This window comes from Aquarana catesbeiana, linkage group LG13 (genome assembly GCF_042186555.1).
Source record: "Aquarana catesbeiana isolate 2022-GZ linkage group LG13, ASM4218655v1, whole genome shotgun sequence".
Taxonomy (NCBI): domain Eukaryota; kingdom Metazoa; phylum Chordata; class Amphibia; order Anura; family Ranidae; genus Aquarana; species Aquarana catesbeiana.
The window spans coordinates 124,640,615-124,655,730 of NC_133336.1; the positions used below are offsets into that span (position 1 = coordinate 124,640,615).

Genomic DNA, 15,116 nt, shown 5'->3' on the forward strand with positions numbered 1-15,116 from the left:
ACCGACCTTCCAACAGCCCTTGATTCCTTGATGAGGAACTTTGACTGGACCATGAGTACCGACAGCTTCACCTGCCCTTCTGCTCCAGGAGTTCCCTGCCATCCGACCGTATAGAGGCAATGTTCCCTCACAGCTCTCCCCGGGCTTTCTCCTGCGATCGGTGCACCCCCCCAGATGGGGTTGGCCTCCTGCTGCTGTCTAACATGCCATTCCTCACTTCACCCAGCCGACTTCTCGCCTCAGTGGCATATCACCTCAGCTTATATCTGAGGCCCGCCCCCTGCCAATATCGATTGGGGATTGGTCAAGGCTCGCACACAAGCTGCCTGCCACTCCAGTTCTAGGCCCCCCCCTTTCTCGAACATTCTCCTCAGAACAGGGGAGGCGCCTCAGAACTGAAGTGTAGAAGGTCACACCCACTGCTACTCTGACCACTCCCAGCCCCCAGACCAAAACAGACAGGCCTAGCTTGCAGCATAAGCCTGCCTAAATTTGCCTGTGCTGGATAACCTAGTAAAATAAACCTTACTAGCACCTACCTATTGGTAGAGGGTGCTACATTTATTTGTAAAAAAATTTGAAAACCATTTATCATTTTCCTTCCACTTCGCAAATATGTGCCACTTTGTGTTGGTCTATCACATAAAATCCCAATAAAATAATTTTACATTTTTGGTTGTAACATGACAAAATGTGGAAAATTTCAAGGGGTATGAATACTTTTTCAAGGCACTGTACCTAGCTGTGACAGTCGGCAATAAATAGGAGAAATAGGAGTTGCTGTGATTTCTCTCTTTCAATCCTTCTGGGACAGTCCCTCTTTTCCTTTCTTAGAAGTGGTGGGAGTGCTCTGCACTATAGCCTGATCTCACCAGGCATCCAAATCACATCTCACATCTTATCTTCCCAGGGAGAAAATTCCTGTCTCTGAGGCAAGGTCCTGTGTGATGAGCAGTCTCACCGAGGTCTCGCCCAATTGTGGTCAGCTATGGCAAAATTCTGTTCAGCCAGCAATGCAGTCTCTCTTTCTCACCCCACCTCCTTTAAGACTGTCGCCTGTCTTCCTCTCAGCAGCCTGCAGACCCCCTCCCCTCTTTGCTTTTTTGTACCAGCCAATCACAGTCCAGGATCGACCCAGACTAGGCCAGGATGACTGCCCCCCTGCACTTGAGACACTCCATAGACGCGCATTGCAAAGTGGCCTCCTCCTTAAAGATGGCTGCTGCGTTTCTGCATATATGAATATTCAGTTTAACCCTGTCCACACTACAGAAGGATAATACAGCAACAACAAAGTTCCATAGTAAACAAAATTTAGAAGAAAACGTGGATTGGGACTTTGCATGTGCCTCGGTGGAGTGAAGATAATGATTTATAACACAATGTTTAAAAAAAAAAAAATCATAAAGATACTTTATTTACCATCCTTGGATGAAAATATTTAAAACATTACAGTTTAAGAGAAAATACAATTGTACTGTTAAGTTGGTCCAGGTTGTGCGAATCCTGGTATGGAATAACATAAAGTATGGCCTACGCTTTTCGCGGGAACCCCGCTTCGTCATGGCCTTTTAGAACAGCACAAACAGTATGTAAATACTAAAGATGTCCTAGAAATACAAAATTTGTAAAATTAGCTAAATCATAAAATGATATTACATAAAATGTAAATAGTGCATATATAAAACATAAAAGACTCCTCCATCATTGTAGGTCATTTATAGTTACCCTTAGGTATGAAATTCTGTTATGGCAGCATAGAAATGTTAACAAAAATGGAGTTACAGGTTATGCTTATTTAAGGGCACAGGAATATTCCATACAGGGAGAGCAAAAGGAAGATAGATATTCTAATTTAGCATACAAAAGTTAAATTTATTAATCCCAAATATGATTGTTTATATATAGCTTACCCTCAGGTTGCATGTGTGGCATGTCGGTCCGAAGAGGGTGGTGAGCCTGGGGAGCCTGTGGGAATATCCCGCCAAGCCCCACTGAAGGAAAAGTTCCATAGTAGTTATCAGCTACAGTCCAGGTTACAAAAGCTAAACATTTTGCTTTCAGTTAAACTTTAATAAACAATGTAGAACATAAACTGCTTCCTCCGATGAACAGGCAACCTGGATTACTGCTAAACAGTGGTCACTGCTGCTCTTCCACCTTGTGCAGGTTGACTGGTTTTGTATAAACTCCTTTCTGTGGTTTTCTGCAGGCAGCCTGTACTAGGAGGACCTGCTGGGCCCCTCCCACAGCTCTGCTCTCTGCACAACCTATGGTATGTACAATACAGTGATTATGTCACTGCTACATTTACAAGGCAATATCTGAGTTTGCAAAGGCATTTTATGCACACAATATATATATTTAAATGGATTTTTTTGTCACTGGAGTTCAACTTTTATAATAAGTACCTTTTTAAAATCATAACTAAATACACAATGTATACATGGGCATCCGCAGGTAGGGGCAAGGGGGGGGGGGGGCAATTGCCCCCCCCAACCAGGAATGGTCAAGAAGGTGTTGCAGTTGCCAGCTGCAGTGGCTGCCGCTAACCTTTTCTGAGTCAGCCGGCTGCTCTCTGTCCTGACACATCTGATGTCCCTACCTCACCCCCAGGCCAGTCATCGGATGAGATGGCTCTACCGTTCGGCCGTTCCGCTGCTCCTCTTCAGTGATTGGCTGCCTGCCTGTGTACGTGTTGTGTAGATCCAGCTGGCGCCTAGCACTCAGTGCAGTCAGTGGCCGAGCCACTGAGTGATGCGCTGCCAGTGCCTACTCATCATCACATCACAGGAAATCCTAACATGAAGTGAGTGGCATATACAGTTGCAAGCAACAGAAGAAGAACCACAGGTAACAGAAGTTAGGAGGAGCATTTTGATTTATATATTGCTGGAAAGTTGGACAGCTATTACTGGAAAGATATGTCTGTGTATGTTAAGAGATAATTCATCTTCTTCACTTTTGTATAGGCTATTTTCATCAAGATCAAAATATGTCCACAACAGATGTATTTCAATACATTGCAATATAAAAAGATGTACATTCTCTAGGCTATATGTATATGGGCATCATGGACTGGGGGTACGCCTAGCCTGAGTAACTTTCAATACAAAGTGAAGTTGAATTATCTCTTATATAACACATATATCTTTCCACTGGAAAGATATATGTGTTATATAAGAGATAATTCAGCATCACTTTGTATTGGAAATTACTCAGGCCAGGCATACCATGCCCATATAAATAAAGCCTAGAGAATGTAGATCTTTTTATATTGCATGGTTGACCTTAAAATGATGCCCCCCCCCCCCCCGAAAAAAGTTCTGCGGATGCCCATGAATGTATATGTTGTAACTAGACTGTGTATTTAGAAAATGCTGCAGGTTTTACATTCAGGTCAGAACAGTGGTACTGACCTGAAGACATTTCTCAAATACCAGAACTTCAGTGTGAGCAAGAGAGAGTTTAAACTTTGCACATATGTGTCACTACAGGAAGAAAGTTATTCCGGCAAATTCACTTACCAGCATCATGTTAAAGTAAATCTAAAGCCAAAACTTTTTCTTTTTAGTATTGCACTGAGTAAGTGAGGGCTAGATCCTCTGTTAGATTTTATTGCTCTGTGTAATCCCCATTGAGGCGATTCATCCCCTCTATTCAGGCCATGACTTGGTGCCATGTTACATAAGCCATGTTTTCAGTTTTACTTTGTTGCCCTTGGTACCATAGAAGGCATGTTAGAAATGCTGCATTGTCAGGTAATATCTTGGCCTCTTCTGTGTAGTCTGGAATGTCCCTAGCTACATAATTATGGTTAATATGGCTAAAAAAAGAATGATGTTCATCAAGTTCATAATCTAGCAGCTGCTGCTTTGTCCAGAAGAATACAAAACCAATGCTGGGAGTCTTTCAACCCGGAAGAACAGCAGAGCCAGCAGTACGGAGTGGAGTGTCCTTCAGGGACAGCATCGGGGATAAGGTAAGTATTGCAGAAAAAGCTGCTTTTGTTATTTATGAAGTGCATTAGGCACTATCATTTACATTTAGGGCTTGTTCGCATGGGTGATCAGGGGCAGTAAAAGCAGGCAGCTAAGCAGTGGTTTTACCTCCCACCTAAAAAATGGCTTGCAGCCACTCAGGGCTGTACCCATGCCATGGCTGTAATGGTTTGCTTTCCAGGTCCAGAAAAAAATTAAACCGCATCTTACATTTTGCAGACAGTACCACCACCGAAAAAAAGAAACCGCACTCTTATATAATAAATTACATATAAATCACCATAGTGAATTAATAATAAATAAATTTAATAAATAAATCTTCTTCATTTGCATTATAAAAAATACTTAAAAATTGTGAAGTCAATGTATAAATCCCACAGGTGAATAAACGTCCTCAGTGATTATAGGAAAGGCTCCTCTCCACCCACATGCAGACACACATTGCACTCTAATTTAGACATATGGGAAATTCAGTCACAGGAATTAATCCAAACCGCTGCTGTCATCTATTCAATATTTCTATAGATAGCGTATTCAAAGCTCCAGTTTTGCCATATAGCGAGGGAGAGGAAAAAAACGCTTTCATGGTGCAGTAATTAAGATCATTTATTTAAAAATAAGGTTGTATTGCACTTGCAGGTACATCAAAAAAGACAAGGATCAGCATATATTGTATAGGAATCACTGGTTAGCACTCCACTTGCATTCCAGCTGACTGGAAATAACGCATCTCAAACGCGACCCTGTACCACTACCGAATTTGGCCCATTCATGTAAATGGGGCCGCGACAACTGACCTGCAACCATGTGTAACTCACGCCGTGGAGCAGGTTAAAACAAGCAGCGACATCACCAAATCAAATGCCTCTGAAAAGTGATCCACTGCAGATCACTTTTTAGAGTGGCGGTATGCGCTGCCACATATCAGAACGAGCCCTTAGGGATTAAAAGTGGAGCTCTGCTTTATGAAGGCCTGGGTTAAGCTCTAGCTAAGTTTTGCAGTCAGTACTATGTATGTCCCAGTGTTGGTCCTCTTACAGAATAGAGTAGTAAGCACAGTTAGTCATTAATTGTGCTGTGTGGTTTCCACATATTACAGGTACAATGTATGCAGCAAAGATCTAGTAAGATCTAAAATTGCAAGCGGCTTTTAAAATGATCATTTTGTGGCCTGGAAGGTGTGAAGGCCGGGAAAGCGAAGGGCTGTTCACTTTACCTTTAAGAAGAGACGTTTAGCAGTTGTCTCCCCTGAGGGTGTGAAGTTATTTGACGTTCCTCTTACTCAGAGACAGGCTGGAGCTTGCAGCCAAGTTCAACAATCTACAGATTACACTTTGTAGCAGCTCAACGAATGCTCTGAAACCTCGTATTTCAGGTAAGGAAAATGACAGGGTCTGGTGAAACCATACTCAAGGGGCAAGGCGGAGCAGACACAGGTCAGGGAGGTCTCACCTGGGCACCTGTGTAAGCTGTAATGGGTAACATGCTATGAACTAAAATCTGAATATAAATAGGTGCATGCACAACACAACCTAGAATCACATTATTTACAATAGTCTGGTATAGTATTTCATTTATGTACATTAACAAGTGTATTTAACAATTTAATGGCATATTGATAATTGTAAGCATTTAACACACAGGCATTTTTAAAATTTTGTTTATAAGGTGCTACTTTTAACCCTTACATTGGGATTGCATTTCCAATGTCACAGTAAATGCTCTCATCATTAGCAACCATCTATAAAATAGTCTTGCAAGTTGTTACCCTCAAACTGCTGGGGAACTACTAGTCTCAGCATGCCCTTTGCTGGTACTGCAGACTTGCAGCAGTTCTTTGGCAGCTGAAAGGTTGTTCAACCCCAATACACAGATCTAGCTAGGCCTGGCACAGAAATGCTGGGAACATTAGATGAGACGTATGGGTTGTCCTGCCGCCATGGATCGTAACCTTCTGTGCCTTGTACTGCCCTGAACAAAATTTAATTTAATTCACTGAGTCTCGGTTCACACTGGTGCGATGCGGGAACCAGCGTGATTTCTGTGCGGGTCCCTGCATCGCATTTGACTCGTAGGCAGTTCATACTGCTCTCTGCTAACCACTGCGTCAATAGAAAGTTAATGACACCCCCAAAAGACAGCCCATGCGATCCGATTCTAGTGCGGACCAAAAAAAAGAGTCCTGCACCATTTTGGTGCGAATGCGATTTCAGCCATACAAATTTGTATGGCTGAATTTGCATCGCACAGACATCGCATGTGATGTGTACAGCAATGCGGTGCGAATTACATGCGATGTCTGGCCTTGCATTGGTGTGAACCCAGCCTAAAGGTCTTCTTTCTGGTCAATACTAATGCAAAGTAAAGACAATACACACCATTTTTTTTGTAGTCATCTCAGAGAAATGATACAAAGTGTGTAAGGTTTGTTAAGATTTTACATAAGGCATTATATCAAATTCCACTCAACTCCAAATTTTATACCAATGCATAGAGTCATGTATTTAAAGCAGAGGGTAATCATTTCCAAAGACTATACCATTGCATAGATATAATGGGGTTGATTTATTAAAGGCAAATAGGATGTTCACTTTGACGGAATTTTTTCTTGTAAGTCTCAGTTCACACTAAGTGCGGTGCGAATTCACAGCAAATTTACTGCGGATTCCACGCCGCATCAAAATTGCAACCCCTTATACGAACCAATTGCGGAGTGTGTGTTAATGACACCCCAAAAACGGTTTGTGAAAGGCAGGGCAATTTACAGTATCAGATTGCATGGGTGTGAACACCCATGCAATCCAATTCTGGTGCAGACAAAAAGAGGGTCCTGCACGAGTTTGGTGTGTATGCGGAGTGATTTGAACCATACAAATCCATGGCTCAAATCACACCCCAGAGACACCACATGTAATTCGCACAGGAATGTGCTGTGATTCCTGTGCGAATTGCATGCAATGTCCCACAATGCATCAGCGTGAACCCGGGCTAAGGATATTTCCCTTAGCTTTGTGAATGTGGTGAACATTTACTTTACAAAAAATAACCAATCACGGTATTTTTACTTGCTGAGTGATGGAAGTCAGAGTAAATTGACCCATATGGCTCTTAAATTAAACATGACATATTTCCAAAGGGTGGGTAAATACAAAAGGCTTATGATTTTCTAAGATGCTTTAAGCTGCCCATGCAGGCCAATTATGGTACAGGGCAGCTTATTTTAGCGCTATTATTAAGTAGTTTACTCCTAATTTACACTGAATGTATTTTTGCTTGAGAAGAAGAGAGTAAAGTGATTGTAAAGTTTTTTTTTTTTTAAACAAACATGTCTTACTTGCCTGCTCTGTGCAAGGGTTTTGCACAGAGCAGCCCCGATCCTCCTTTTCTGGTGTCCCCGGAGGCGCTTCTGGCTCTTCCTCTTCGAATGCCCCCTCGCAGAGCCAATTTCCAGGGAGGCACCCATGCGGGCACGCTCCCGAGTCCTGCTGCTGCGTCCATTGTCACAGACAGCGGGACTCGGTCCTGCCCCCCGATCCCGTGTCACTGGATTTGATTGACAGCAGCAGGAGCCAATGGTCACAATGAGAATGGGTGCAACATTTGGCCAAATAAACAATATAAAGTTTATTTGAGGAGCCGCTGTACTAATTATCCAATGTTGTTTTCACACAGTTGATGTGTTTCCATCTGTCCGGATCTTTTTTCGGTATAGATATGTGTCTTCACCATGTAGTTATGTGGGATTGGGACGGACAGAACTACATTAACATTTTATTTATGTGTCTTTGTCTTTTTTTGTGTTTTGTTGCCTTACAACCTGGAATTAACATTCATTGTTTGAGGATTTGCATCATTAAATTTGCAGAACATGCCCACAACGTTGAAGATTTTTTTTTTTTTTGTTTTTATTTTCTTATTATGAAACAAACAACAAATAGGACAAAATAACAGAAAAAGTCAATGTGCATAACTATTTACCCCTCTAAAGTCAATACTTTGTAGAGCCACCTTTTGCGGCTATCACAGCTCCAAGTCACTTTGGATAAGTCTCTATGAGCTTGCCACGTCTTACCACTGGGATTTTTTGCCCATTCCTCCTCGCAAAACTGCTCCAGCTCCTTCAAGTTGGATGGTTTGCGCTTGTGAACAGCAATCTTTAAGTCTGACCACAGATTTTCTATTGGATTGAGGTCTGGGCTTTGACTAGGCCATTCCAACAGATTTACATGTTTCCCTTTAAACCACTCAAGTGTTGCTTTAGCAGTATGTTTGGGGTCATTGTCCTGCTGGAAAGTGAACCTACGTCCTAGCCTCAAATCACACACAGAATTGTACAGGTTTTGCTCAAGAATATCCCTGTATTTAGCACCAACCATCTTTCCCTCAACTCTGACCAGTTTCCCAGTCCTGACTGCTGAAAAACAAAAAAACATCCCCACAGCATGTTGCTGCCACCACCATGTTTCACTGTGGGGATGGTGTTCTTTGGGTGATATGATGTGTTAGGTTTGCACCAGACATAGCGTTTTCTTTGATGGCCAAGTTCAATTTTAGTCTCATCAGACCAGAGCACCTTCCTCCATACATTTTGTGAGTCTCCCACATGCCTTTTTGCAAACTCAAAACATGACATTTTGTTTTTTGCTGAAAGTAATGGCTTTCTTCTGGCCACTCTGCCATAAAGCCCAACTCTTTGGAGCGTACGGCTTATTGTCATCCTATGTGCAGATACTCCAGTCTCTGCTGCCTCTCTGATCTCTGACGGTCCGTAAGTTTTGGTGTGCGGCCGTCTCTTGGCAGGTTTGCTGTTGTGCTATGTTCTTTGCATTTGGTTATGATAGATTTGATGGTGCTCCTAGGGATCATCAAAGATTTTGATATTTTTTTTTTATAACCTAACCCTGACTTGTACTTCTCAACATTGTCCCATACTTGTTTGGAGAGTTCCTTGGTCTTGATGGCAGTGTTTGGTTAGTGGTGCCTCTTGCTTAGGTGTTGCAGCCTCTGGGGGCTTTCAAAAAGGTGTGTATATGTAATGACAGATCATGTGACACTTACTTAGATTGCACACAGGTGGACATCATTTAATTAATTTTGTGACTTCTGAATGTAATTGGTTGCACCAGAGCTTTTTATGGGCTTCATAACAAAGGGGATGAATACATACGCACATGACAATTTATCAGTTTTTTATTTCTGAAAAATATTTTTATGTATTAAGGGTCGCTGGTTTGAATCCCGACCACGACACCATCTGCCTGGAGTTTGCATGTTCTCCCTGTGTCTGCGTGGGTTTCCTCCCACACTCCAAAGACATGCTGGTAGGTTAATTGGATCTTGTCCAAATTGGCCCTAACATATGTGTGAATGTGTGTCCCAAGCGCGTCGAGATCCTACGGGGTAAATGACCGCACTATATCAAGACTCAACTCAACTCAAATGTAACAAAATAGGTAAAAAGCCAAGGGTGTTGAATACTTTTGCAAGGCACTGTATTTAGTTGGGTTTTCAAAAGGTTTTCCTTTTTTTCGTTCTTATATTTCCAGACAAAATAATCGTGGTCCTAACACTGTGACTATATATGTATATGGATTTGTGTATAGGATTTTTTTTCCCTTTATTTCTGTTTTATTATTTACATTTAATTCAGAGTTTTTTTTATTTTTCACTTTTTATATTTTCATATAATGTTTCATTCTTCTCAAATTTTTCATTTTTCTGTTTTTGTCACTTATGTATAAATTGGTTATCAGTTTTGTTTTTTAACATTATAATGTATATTACATGTTGTTTAAAACAGATGTTTCAGGATACAACCTGTGTATATCACAAGATAGCATACATATGTGATTATACTTCGCTTGTCAATTACCTGGCAGACTGATTTAATTACCTGACACCTGTGTGTAGGGGAGGGAGTCTTCTATTTAAGGCTCAATGATTCAGTTGTCACTTAACTTGTGCTTCTTCAAAACCTGTGAAAGTGTGAAACTCGTCACCTCCTGGCTGTGTCCTGTTGGCAGTTTTTGTTCATGTATACAATAAATTGACATTGGATTCATGGTGATTTGCAACTACATCTTTCTGTCCTCTACTAATTATCCAATGTTAGTACAGCAATCTCCCCCGCTGTGCTATTGTGTTCTGACTAGGCTGCCATTGGCTGAGAGCACTGATTGGATGCTGATCGCCAGAACTTTTTCGGTCGGGTTCTGTCGGACCGGCTGCCATAGACACAGGGGCCAAATATTGGCTGGTTTCGGCCCATGTAGGGATTTAGGATAAACATTGAGTAGTATTTGAATAGATGGTGGTTTCGTTTTTATCCAGCAAGTGGAAAAAGGGGGGGGGGAGGGGAGAACCTTGGTTAATAGGATAGAAGGGTTTAGTTGGAAGGTAGAGGGTCAATTGGTGGGTCATCAGTTAAGTCTGGTTTGATACAATAAAGTGCATTGAAAACATTGTACTAGGGGTTGTTGGGTATCACTAGGCAAGGTTTGAATGAAATATTTCTAGGCATCAAACATTTTTGAACCAGTTTCCTTATGTAAGTTGGTCATAATTTTAGGTGTAAAGGCAAAAAAAAAAAAAAGCTTTCAGTATATCTCTTCAATACATGCTAGTTTACCCATATTTTGCCTACCTAAAAAGACTGCCAGTACCAAAAAATACTTGATTCTGCCAGAAATACAATGATACTGCAATGAAACCCCAAGTAATGTTATCACTTTCACCCAATGTTACAAATATAAGGAGGAAGAGTTTTCTATAGTCCAAATCGGGAGGATACAGTACAGTGATTGAGAGCCGTCACCCTAGGATAGGAAGGGTGCTACTGACAGGATCACTAGGTGAACATAAGGGAAAAAAAGCTTCCAAAAAAAAAGATAAATAATTTAGCCATCACAACTTAGGAATGGTTAGCTGCAATATATTAGTTTTATTCTTAGGTTTAGCTTTTAAAAAGTGGTTGCAGTGCAGGAGCAGCCAAACCAGTATGTGAGCAGGTCAGAGTGACAGGGTGATTGTCACGTCCTCCATGTTTCCCTTCTCTCTAGCCACCAAGCAAGGGTCATATGAGAGGCCTACACCGGGTTGGGTTGTTCTAGGCTACGCTAGGCATCTAAAAGGTTCATTATTTCATACATGTACTCTTCTACATGTACTCTTGTGCCGTTTTCATCAATGCCCTGAGACAAGGCTGGGGCTGCCGTGGAGGAATACTTGACCTTAAGGTGGGCCCTACAGTTAGAAATGAATGTACATTGTGTACACTTGCTCTGTAATTATTCTTCAGTTAACTCTCAGGTCTCCGTGACAATGTACACCTTCTCTGTAATTTGCATGTAGTAGGGACACGCTGAGCCTTTCCCACATCCACCTGTCCACCGGTTTCCACTATCATTCCCCAGTAGTGGAGTTGGCTCCACTGTGCACCTTTCGTGGGCACGTACACTTAACTTATTTTTTGAACTCCATACCTCTGTACAGGATGGGAACCTCTGCTGCATAAAACCACTCCTGTTGCTCTGGGAGACAGACTGCTGGTGGAAGGAGAGCCAACGACCTCTCCCTCACTGCTAGGGGCCATTACACCTGCCAAAAGTACACGCTACCAACAGGCTGCTTGTTAGACTTCTGTTATCTTAGGTGATGGGTGCTCAACCTGTGGCCCTCCAACTGTTTTGGAACTAGAAGTCCCATGAGGCATAGCAAGGCTGACAGTTGCAAGCATGACTCCCAAAAGCAGAGGCATGATGGAACTTGTACATCTGCAACAGCTGGAGGGCCACAGGTTGACCACCCATGCCCCAGGTAACCACACACTTCACTTTTAAATTATAGATGCTCCCCACTGAAACCACTGCCTGTGGAAGAGAGTTCCACATCCTAACCACTCTAATGCCACGTACACACGATCGCACATTCCGACAACAAAATCCATGTTGTTTTTTTTCCGACGGATGTTGGCTCAAACTTGTCTTGCATACACACGGTCACACAAATGTTGTCGGAAATTCCGAACGTCAAGAACGCGGTGACGTACAACACTTACGACGATCCGAGAAAAATTAAGTTCAATAGCCAGTATGGCTCTTCTGCTTGATTTCGAGCATGCGTGGAACTTTGTGCGGAATTGTGTACACACGATCGGAATTTACGACAACAGATTTTATTGTCGGAAAATTTGAGATCCAGATCTCAAATTTTGTTTGGCGGAAAGTCCGACGTAAAATGTCCAATGGAGCCTACACACGGTTGGAATTTCCGACAACAAGCTCCCATCGAACATTTCCTGTCGGATAATCCAATCGTATGTACGCAGCAAAGAACCCTCTACGCAGTTTAAGGTTAAACCGCTTTTCTTCTAGTTTTAGTGAATGGCCGCGTGTCCTATTAAATTCCCTTTCGTGGAAAAGTTTTATCCCTATTGTGGGGTCACCAGTAAGGTATTTGTACATTGAAATCATATTCCCTCTCAAGTGTCTCCTCTTCTCCAGAGAGAACAAGTTCAGTGCTCGTAACCTATCTTCATAACTAAGGTCCTCCAGTCCCTTTATTCATTTTGTTGCCCTGCTCTGGACTGACTCTCTCCAGTTCCAGCACATCCTTCCTGAGGACTGGTGCCCAAAACTGGACAGCATACTCCCAGGTCCGGCTGGATCCAGAGTCTTGTAGAGTGGGAGAATTATCATTTTTTCCCTGGAGTGAATCCCCTTTTTAATGCATGCCAATATTCTGTTTGCTTTGCTTGCAGCAGCTTGGCATTGCATGCCATTGCTGAGCCTATCATCTACTATGCCCCCCGGGTTCTTTTCCATCCTAGATTCCCCAAGAGGTTCTCCCCCTAGTGAGTAGATTGCATTCATATTTTGCCACCAAAATGCATTATTTTACATTTTTCTACATTAAACTCCATTGCCATGTAGTTGCCCATCCAATTAATTTATTCAGATCTTCTTGCAAGGTTTCCACATCCTGCAGAGAAGTTCTTGCCCTGTTAGCTTAGTATCCTCCGCAAATAAAGAGATTGAGCTGTTTATCCCATCCTCCAGGTTGTTTATGAATAAAATAAGTAGGATTGGTCCCAGGACAGAACCCTGGGGGACCCCACTTTCCACCCCGGACCATTCCAAATACTCCCTGTTTATCACTACCCTCTGAACTTGCTCCTGTAGCCAGTTTTCAATCCATGTACTCACCCTATGGTCCATGCCAACTGACCTTACTTTGTACAGTAAACGTTTTATAGGGAACTGTATCAAATGCTTTTGCAAAATCCAGATACACCACGTCCACGGGCCTTCCTTTATCTAGATGGCAGCTCACCACCTCATAGAAGGTTAATAGATTGGTTTGACAAGAACGATTCTTCACGAATCCATGCTGATTACTGCTAATAATACTGTTGTCATTACTAAAATCTTGTATATAGTCCCTTATCATCACCTCCAAGAGCTTGCATACAATTGATGTTAGGCTAACTGGTCTGTAATTCCCAGGGATGTATCTTGGCCCTTTTTAATCAGCTGGTACATTCCAGTCAGTAGAATGTTCCTAAAAATTAGGAACAATGGTTTGGCACTTACTTGACTGAGTTCCTTAAAGTAGTTATAAACCCTTACAGACCACTTTGTTCTACAGGTAAGCCTATAATAAGGCTTACCTGTAGCTACCCAGGATATCTCCTAAACCTGCACGGTTTAGGAGATATACCCTGTATTTGCATGTGTCACAACGTCATCAGCACATGTGCACTGACACAAACTGGAGCAATGACACGTATGTGCCGTTGCTTTAGTGAGTGTGCCGTTACTGCGTGCATGTGTGGGAGTGACGTCATCGCAGCTCCGGCCAATCACAGCTCCAGAGCTGTGATACCTGGAAGTAATTCCCGGCAGTGAGTGATGTCGGCCGCCAGAGCGGTGTACGGGCACCACAGCGAGGTCTTCGATCTCAGGTGAGTATTACATAATGAGCTAGTATGCTATGCATACTAGCTCATTATGCCTTTGTCTTGCAGGTGTTTTCTTTTTTTTTTTTTCCCTCTCAAAGTGGGTTTACAACCAATTTAAGGACCCTCGGGTGCAAGCCATCTGGTCCCGGTGACTTCTTAATGTTAAGTTTTTCAGGTCTAATTCTGTCCCCTGTTAGCCATGATACATACATAGTTACATAGTAGGTGAGGTTGAAAAAAGACACAAGTCCATCAAGTCCAACCTATGTGTGTGATTATGTGTCAGTATTACATTATATATCCCTGTATGTTGCGGTCATTCAGGTGCTTACCTAATAGTTCCTTGAAGCTATCAATGCTCCCCGCTGAGACCACCGCCTGTGGAAGGGAATTCCACATCCTTGCCGCTCTTACAGTAAAGAACCCTCTATGTAGTTTAAGGTTAAACCTCTTTTCTTCTAATTTTAATGAGTGGCCACGAGTCTTGTTAAACTCTCTTCTGCAAAAAGTTTTATCCCTTTTGTGGGGTCACCAGTACGGTATTTGTAAATTGAAATCATATCCCCTCTCAAGCGTCTCTTCTCCAGAGAGAATAAGTTCAGTGCTCGCAACCTTTCCTCATAACTAAGATCCTCCAGACCCTTTATTAACTTTGTTGCCCTTCTTTGTACTCGCTCCATTTCCAGTACATCCTTCCTGAGGACTGGTGCCCAGAACTGGACAGCATACTCCAGGTGCGGCCGGACCAGAGCCTTGTAGAGTGGGAGAATTATCGCTTTATCTCTGGAGTTGATCCCCCTTTTAATGCATGCCAATATTCTGTTTGCTTTGTTAGCAGCAGCTTGGCATTGCATGCCATTGCTGAGTCTATCATCTATTAGGACCCCCAGGTCCTTTTCCATCCTAGATTCCCCCAGAGGTTCTCCCCCCAGTGTATAGATTGCATTCATATTTTTGCCACCCAAATGCATTATTTTACATTTATCTACATTGAACCTCATTTGCCATGTAGTCGCCCACCCCATTAATTTGTTCAGGTCTTTTTGCAAGGTTTCCACATCCTGCGGAGAAGTTATTGCCCTGCTTAGCTTAGCTTATGATGATACTTCCTGTGGCATGTCATGAGGAACATTGCAGTTTTGGTTACTAAAGCCCCC

At 42.4% G+C, this 15,116-nt stretch overlaps 1 protein-coding gene across 2 annotated transcripts in view; it reads left to right on the top strand.

Annotated features, from left to right (window-relative positions):
• PAK6 (p21 (RAC1) activated kinase 6) overlaps window positions 1–15,116 on the top strand; it is a 290,545-nt gene that overhangs the window by 115,380 nt on the left and 160,049 nt on the right. Inside the window, exon 1 of one of the 2 annotated variants that reach the window (XM_073609985.1) lies at window positions 5,252–5,376. The exons of the other annotated variant lie outside the window; for it this stretch is intronic. The gene's annotated coding sequence lies outside the window, so the exon portion shown is untranslated. Of the gene's footprint in view, window positions 1–5,251; window positions 5,377–15,116 lie in introns of those variants that run through there. 2 annotated transcript variants of the gene reach the window in all.